We start from the raw sequence: 7470 nt of genomic DNA, 5'->3' as shown, positions 1-7470 counted from the left end.
AGTAATACGTAGGGCAAGACAAAAGCAAAATCCAAATAAGCAGGCAAAAGGTCAAAATCCAAGAGAGAGCAGTCCAAAGTAACAAATGAACAAGGCTATGAAACTAGGCAAAAACTATGGCAAAGAAACAAGGCAAAACTATGACTACGAAACAAAACCGTGGAAAATAACAAAAACAAGGCAATGAAAACAGGGAAAATGCTTGGTAGAGTCCGCACAGGCAAAACAATACTTCGCCCTGGCTGTTTGCCATGGCCTGCCTTATATGGCTGCCAACAGGAGTAACCAGAGAAGCAGCAGAGGGAGCGGTAACAGGCAGTCTATGGGTAAGGGCTCCCTCTGCTGGCGTGGCGTTACAGAATCCCCCCCTCTAGGAGCGACTCCTGGTGCTCAAGCAACAACAGTCCAGGAGTGTGGGGGAACAGAGGCAAAACAGGGGGTGGGACGGAGGGCCGGGTCCGTGCAGAGGAGGTGGGCCTGGATCGTGGAGCAGTGACAGACAGTGAAACGCTGGAGGACCTGGGCCATGGAACAGTGGCAGACAGTGAAGCATTAGAGGACCTGGGCCATGGAGCTGTGGCAGACAGTGGAACTCTGGAGGACCTTGGCCGTGGAGCTGTGGCAGACAGTGGAACCTTGGAGGCCCTGGGCCATGGAGCACTGGAGCAGAAGGCCACCATGTTTGATTTTGAGGAGCCTGGAACCATGGCGGAGCAGGGAGCCATTGCGGGGCAGGCAGAGCAGGGAGCCACGGCGGGGCAGGCAGAGCAGGCAGAACAGGGAGCCATGGTGGGGTAGACAGAGCAGGCAGAGCAGGGAGCCATGGTGGGGCAGGCAGAGCAGACAGAACAGACAGGAACAAAGATACCCACAGTGGAACTAATGACATCCATAGCAGAGCAGAGGGTTCATAATTGGCCTCCTTGGTCATGGCATGATGGCAGAAAGTTCATGATAGGCCTCCTTGGCCGTGACATGATGGGCAGAGAGTTCATGATAGGAGGACGCCGCCCCCTTAGGAGGTTCTGCAGCAGGAGACGCCACCTCCGAGGGCATTGGCGCAGGCTCATGGTCAGACGAGATCTCTGGAGTAGATTCATGGGCAGACAAGACGGTGAGTTCATGAATGGATGCCACCTCCTTAGGAGGTTCTACAGTAGTGTTTCTCAACAGGGGCGGTACCGCCCCCCAGGGGGCGTTCGGACCGCATCGGGGGGTGCTGGAAGCAATATTTTTGAAAGGGGGGCGTTGAGCTGTTCCTGGGGGGCGTTTGGTCAAGATGAGTTTACACCATAGATGTATGAGCTGAAACTTGCAAAAGAAAATGGTCTGCCACATCCTAACGCTGTCTTTACTGGATACATTAAAACGCAATTTCTATATCTATTTTTCAACTTGTCGGTAGCGCAGGCGCATGGAATCCCGCAGACAGAAATAGAACACGGTATCTGTTTACTGTAGCGCTCGCGCTCAGTTGTTACTGAACGACAGATTATAACGGGATCTATGTGCATAACGTGTCGCGCTGTTCGCGGCCAGTGTAGCAGTGGTGTTCGCTGCTAGTTTACACCATTACTCCCGCTCCTAGACTTGACGGTGTATCATTTCCTTAGCAACGACTATTTTAGTGTTTGCTTGACTTTCTGTAGCGCAGCTGCTGCGTCAAAACAATAGCAAGCATTTAGACATGATAAAGCAAGAGATGTTTTTTCTTGTTTAGAAAAATTAATATTAATACTTTTTGTTTGCTGATTGGCTGCGGTTGGTTTGAATACCAAATTTCTAAAGTTTATCCAAAGCTCACAAATATAGCCTAATTTATATCCACGTGGCTCCTTTTTTGCTTCTAATGATAATAATACTTAAAATGATAAATCAAAAATGTGATGAATGTCATGTGCTATTCAATGACATTAAAAAATAAATAAAATTATGTATGAGCTGTTTTGGGGGTTAAGATACATGCTTTCAAAACGGGCCTATATATTATAAATAAAATATAACCTATAATATACACTACCATTAAAAAACAAGATTTGAAATTTAATTGACTATAACAAATATATAAATCAGGACAGCACTAAAATAGTAACAATAGAAATAGAAAATGAGGACCATATGTTTCCCATCTTTCTACAACCCCAATTAAAGGTTGGGGCATTTTGTGAAATGCCATAAAATTAAGAATATGTCATTTGTTCTCTTTAGCCTTTATTTAATTGACTTAAGTACAAAGAAAAAATCCAATATTTTCACTGGCAAACTTAGTTTTATTTTGTTAATATAAACAAATTTTGAGCCATCATCCAGCTTTGCTTGCAAAGACTGAGAAGCTCCATTTATAGCCAAACATGATACCTTCACCTATTACCAATTCACCTGCTTGCTGTGTTTAAAAGCAGTTTATTTGGTTATTCTGTAACCTTTTCACTTTTATTTTGCCTCTGCCCCAACTTTTTTTGGAGTGGGATGCATACTTCAAATCAATCAATCAATAAATATTTTGTAAATAAATGTTTATATTTACAAAATACATTTAAGTTGGTCAGTGAAAACTTTGGAAATCTTTTCTCTGTACTTTTGTCAATTAAATAAATTTAAAATAGAATGAACTAATCACAGATTTTATAATTTTACAAAATGTCCCAACTTTTCTAGAATTAGGGTTGTACTTAGTTTTTCTTAAGTAAACTTTGAAATATTCTCACAAAATCTATGAAATATAGTAAAGTAGGGTTTTTGTGTAAATGTGGGAATTACTCACCAAAATAACAATGTCCACTGTCATTTTTATTTAGTCTTTTTAAATTTGGGGCAACAAGATATATCCGCATCTCAACAACACTGAAGCTATAGCAATGAAAACCACCAACATGCTCAAAAACTCTGTAAATTAATGTTATTACACTTATTTTAAAATAATTTACTGTAAAAAAGTATTTTTTTATCAATTCAATGCATCCTTGAAATAAAGTAATTTCCTAAAAATCATAATGACTTCATACATTTGAATTACTGTAAATACAATATCAGTGCTCGTTATAAACACAAAATAATAATAATCAACTTTAATATTCAGTGAGGACAATTAGACTATGATTTATTTGATGGGGGGCGGTGAGGGGCCTGGATAATGGGTAGGGGGGCGCTGGCCCAAAAAAGGTTGAGAACCACTGTTTTACAGCATATGCTGACACCTCAGGAGGTATTGGCACAAACTCGTGGACAGTCGAGGTCTCGGGAGCAGACTCGTGGTCAGATGAGACCTCAGGAGCAGATTTGTGGTTGGACGAGGCCTCTGGAGCGCAGTGTGTAGCCCACATGCGAGGCTCTAGAGGATCAGCTGCAACGTGACGTGGCTTTGGAAGGTCAGACAGTACCTGGCGAGGTTCTGGCATGATGGCCGTGGCTTGGCGAGGCTCTATACCAGCAGCCATGTCGTGAGGAGGCTCGGTTAGGAGCACAGCTGTGTCTTGACTTGACTGAGGGAGATCAGCCGTGACTTGATTTGACTCAGGGAAGTCTGCTGTGACTTGACTTGACTTAGGGAGGTCTGCCGTGACTTGACTTGTCTCTGGGAGGTCTGCTGTGACCTGACTTGACTTAGAAAAATCCACAATGACTTGACTCGACTCATGAAGAACAGCTGTGACTTGACTCAGGAACAACAGCTGTAACATGACTTGACTCAGGACCAACAGCTGTAATATGGCTTGAATCAGGAACAACAGCTGTAACTTGGCTTGACTCAGGAACAAAAGCTGTATTGTGGTTTGACTCATGAAAAACAGCTGTAACTTCACGTGGCTCAGGAGACACAACTGTCACTTGACTTAGCACTGAAAGTGCAGCCCTGACTTGACATCGGAGGATCAGCCATCACTTGATTTGCTTTGGGTGCGACAGACATGGCGAGGTGAGATTTGGATGAGACTATTTTGGACCGATGAGGCTCAGGCATGGCAGCCATCTTGGCCGGGGACTCAGATGGGACGGCCATCTTGTGAACAGGCTTGGGGATGGCGGCCATCTTGTGAACAGGCTTGGGGATGGTGGCCATCTTGTGGACTGGCTCTGGGATGGCGGCCATCTTGTGGACTGGCTTGGAGATGGCAGCCATCTTGTGAGCTGGTTGTGGGAGGGCGGCCATGACAGGTGCAGACTCTGGACAGGCAGGCATGGCAGGATAGGGCTCTGACATGACTTGAATAATTCCAGACATGATGGAAAAATTCCCAGGTTTGGCAGATACTGGAGGATAGCAGGGTTCCTCATCAGCTACCCCCACAGTAAATGGTGAACCAGCCAGTAGCAAAGCATAGTCAATGTACTGTTCTAGTGTCCAGTGAATTTTTTCCTCCAGGTAACCAGGAACGAATGAGATCGTTAAGACCCATTTGAAAAATGTCTTTAAGGGCCACATCATTAAAGGCCACCATGTGACAGAGTTCACAGAAATCCATGACATAATTTTCAATGGGCTGGTTACCTTGGCGGAGGCGGAAGAGGCATGATGCTGGATCCATGGTGATCTGTGTTTCTGAAAGCTGCTGGATCTTTGGGTGGTGAAGTATTCTGTAACAGGACTCTTGTGAAGTGTGTTAGATCCAGATGTGAGCTTTATTAAACACAGAGTAGTCAAGACAGGCAGGGTCGATCTCCAAACAGTAATACATAGGGCAAGACAAAAGCAAAATCCAAATAAGCAGGCAGAAGGTCAAAATCCAAGAGAAAGCAGTCCAAAGTAACAAATGAACAAGGCTATGAAACTAGGCAAAAACTTATGGCAATAAAGCTAGACAAAACTATGGTGAAGAAACAAGGCAAAACTATGACTAAGTAATGAGGACTAACTAATGAGAGAATTAAAAGGTAACTAGAAAACAACCTAAACTTTTAAAAATGCCACACCAAACAGATAAAAACTTTAATTTAATTTGCATTTAAGCAATGTACTTAATAAAAGTAGTATGTGCTTCACAAAAGGAAAAGGGTTTCTCCTACCTTAACATTTTAGTGCAGTAGTAGTATATCTCAACAGGTTATTCTTTGTCTCTCACAATGTGCCCATGTTGTAGTTTAGACGAATTTAACTACAGTTTAGAGCATTCCTAAGCACCTATATCAGAAAATACTGGTGACTGACAGGCGGTGATCTTAAAGTATAACTGCTCTAAGAATACAATGCTGCTCTGCGCCACTAGAGGGAGTATGACTATTATCAATTTTTTTTTATTTTTATTTTTTTTCTCCAAATGCCTTCGAACTGAAAGTAAAAGATAATGAAAGGAACTATTCCAAGGCATGAAACTGTTAACACTGAACATTTAAATGACTGCATGTTTTGTGGTAAGTTCAGAACTTTTCTTTATGTAAACATGTTGTGAAAATAAGCTTTTGTTTTGTTTTTCTTCCTTACAAGTGATTTCAGATCTGGATGATTATATTCTTGGTTAACTTCTTGTGTGTCAATATAATTGCTATTAGGTTACCAGCTCTGACCAAAATAACAGAAACATTCACAATTTAATTGCTTAAGTAAATTATTATTTATTATTATTATTATTATTATTATTATTATTATTATTATTATTATTATTGCCAATTACTGATTTATATATAATTGACTCGGTATACAGTGCTGAATACTTCTACTTCATTCAAATGACAAAATTTGTGTTAGCTAAACTACTAGTACTAAAAACTATTGTAAATTACTAAACATACTACTTTGTCAAACATTCACATTGCTGTATCAGACATTAAACACTGAATAAACAGTTAGAAATTAGTGTGCCAATGTGATGTGTATAACAAAAATACTTAACAACTCACAATGTTTGAAATGAACTAATAACTGAACAACATAGTAATATAGATATTTTTAGTAATTTGCACACACACACACATATATACACAAAAGAAGGTCTTGTGAATTATCTTAACAATCCTGTATGATGTCTTCTTTACCCATTATGTTTGTGTGTTTTGCTGTTAATATTTTCTCTTTGCAGATTATGTGGTTTTGGCATTTTGGCAAAAGTGTTAGTTCCTCTCTCAGATGATGTGGCTTTTGGCATGTGACTGTGTCTGGGCAGAAATGATACTTTAAAGGCACAGCCTCTTTCATTTGAAGAGGTCCTATTATGCTCTTTTACAAAGTCTTGATTTTGTTTTGGGGGTGTACTAGAACATGCTCTCATGCTTGGTGGTTCAAAAATTTTTTCAATAATTTAAAATTTTACAATACTGTTCTCCCCAGCCTGCCACAGATGGCTTGATTAGTTCCGGGCTTACGAAAAAACAAAATGTGTTGTGATGTCCCACTGCGTTGTGATTGGCGAACAGCTTAGACTGTGTTTAAATACTGCTACGCCCCTTGCCAAAGCAGCAAGTTCCATCTGTTCCGTTATAGTTAAAGATATATTAAGACATATTTGACGCTACAGTAGTGTTGGGTCCTCAGCCTGCAAGATCACGACATGATATTATCGTGCTAATTTATTAAAATAAATTACATACTTAGTTTCATTGCCCAAAACCAGCTCCAGCATAAGGCTAAAAGCAGCCTAATGTTTTAAATATGACTTAATTTGTATTTGTATGACAATTGAATAAAAACATTGTAAGTTACTAATTACAGTATAATGCTTACATTTCCTTAGTTATTCAAAAAACAGCTACAGAAAATGAACAAAGAATATTAACATTATCAGAGAACATCATTACTGATCAGCCTAGCCTAGTCTATAGTGCAAGTTTATACATTTTAAAAAACACTCACGTTATAAGTGACGCTATCTACACTGTATGATGAATAAATCTCTTACCACGCTGCACACGTCTGTGGCGTGTTAAGGCTCAGACATGGCCACCGGAGCTGATCACCCCTCTAGTCAATGCTTGTGTTTGTACCAGCCTCGCCTTGGGATGTGTTTTTACCCCTACACGTCTGCGGTACGCGGCTCACAGCCACCAGAACTGATCGCGGCCACGCTAGTCAATGCTTGTGTTTATATCGCGGCTCATTGAAGCATGCTAACGTTATGCTAAGCCCCCACATTGTCCCTGCCCACCCCCCAACCATTCCAATTTCCATACGCGGGATTTATTTTAATGATATTCTAATTGGCCGCATTGTGATATTGCAGCACCCGAGAAAGATAAAAAAAAACAAACAAAAAAAAAACTTAATCCAAAGGAGCTGTTTGTTGTAATTCTTTAAAAGGGAAGGTTTTTTTGTTTTGTTTTGTTTGTTTTTTTAAACAAAATATCTCCCTTTGTTGTGGACTTGGAAAGACTTTTTAGATCTTTTTTATGCGCAAACATACTCACCACTGACTAAAATTCAAAAAGTGAAAAAGCATTATAGGACCCCTTTAAGTTAAAGCAATTATGTTTATGATGACCAAAGCACAAGAAGGCAGGAACAAGGAACTCTAATCCACAAATAATCATTTTAGCATGAAT

This window comes from Labeo rohita, chromosome 1 (genome assembly GCF_022985175.1).
Source record: "Labeo rohita strain BAU-BD-2019 chromosome 1, IGBB_LRoh.1.0, whole genome shotgun sequence".
Classification (NCBI taxonomy): domain Eukaryota; kingdom Metazoa; phylum Chordata; class Actinopteri; order Cypriniformes; family Cyprinidae; genus Labeo; species Labeo rohita.
This window is presented reverse-complemented; position numbering follows the sequence as displayed.